This window comes from Pteropus medius, unplaced genomic scaffold, assembly GCF_902729225.1.
Source record: "Pteropus medius unplaced genomic scaffold, Ma_sr-lr_union100, whole genome shotgun sequence".
In the NCBI taxonomy this organism is placed as follows: Eukaryota; Metazoa; Chordata; class Mammalia; order Chiroptera; family Pteropodidae; genus Pteropus; species Pteropus medius.
The window spans coordinates 24,181,397-24,182,686 of record NW_024351073.1 but is presented as its reverse complement, the minus strand read 5'-3'; positions in this window follow the sequence as shown (position 1 = coordinate 24,182,686).

Below are 1,290 nucleotides of genomic sequence, written 5' to 3'. Positions count from 1 at the left end.
TCTGTGCTCTGATTATTAACCGTGGAAGGTGGGCAGGAGGGCCAGTTGGGAAGTCCTTAGAGCATTCGCCCCAGTAATCTCTGTATTGCCATTGAAAGCTGATAAAGCTGTCATGGCAGCTGATGGGCATACTACTGCAGACACCCCATCCTTCCGCTTCAACCCAACACAAGAACCCACTGGAGCAGCGACATGTCCTGATCGAGATGTTTGTAACATGTCTCAAGGCCCCTTCCTTAATGCCGATAGAGGGAGCTGGCTTTGCTTTCGTCTACTGTCAATCTCAACAGGGGAGACTGAGGCTCCAGCTTGCGTTGACTGGAAATGCCCATCACCAGGACACACAGCGGAGCAGGTCAGCACCGGCTGAAGACCTCCTGGGGTTGTATACCATTGAACAAAGAGAGAGTGCCTGAGGAACACACATTATTACAGCCCCATGGGCCAGGGCCAGCGTGCGTTTGTAACGTGAATAATTCAGAAAACCTAAATGTGTTCCTTGCTAGGATCTATGCCATTCCTTGAAAAATATTCTTCAGTATGACATTGCTAGGCACCTGCAGTGGAGACAGTCTTTACAGCCGTGGTGATGATTCAGTCAATGTGGTGTCGACCTTTCCCATGGGGAGGATGGTGTGGGGACACCCCGTTCTAATGACAGGCACCATCGACACTTCATGAAGAATGTGGGGCACAATCGTAGTTGTTAAAGCCTTGCTCACCAATCGGGGAGTATTCTATTTACCTCTAAGACTTTTGAAAGAAATATAAGAAAATCGATGTAAAAGACGGTGATACCCATCAGTTATGTCAAAGCATATGTTTGAATCTATTATTTCCTTGGTCTTTAATTTTGTGCCTAAGGGATTTGAAGCCACCTATTCTAGAGAATGAGAATTTTATCTATCTGGGACTTAAACTGGTCATTTAACTTTACTGCTATCCTGCACAAGGATTCTAAATCCAATAATCTCTATAAAACCATTAAAATCTAAGTCCCATAACTTAATTATGAATTAAAAGGCACAAAAGAAAAGTTTAATCTGCACAATTACATGACTTACTAAGTGTAATAATTACTTTAGTTGTACCTCAATTAAAATTTCACGATTGCTGAATCTCATATTCTACTTTCGAACTTGATAAATTTAAATATGCTTCACTATTGGTGGGAATATAAATTGGTGAAGCCAGTATGGAAAACAGTATGGGGATTTTCTAAATAATTCTTCTGGGTATACGTGCTAAGGAAATGAAAACAGGACATCAAAGAGATATCTAGACTTGCCT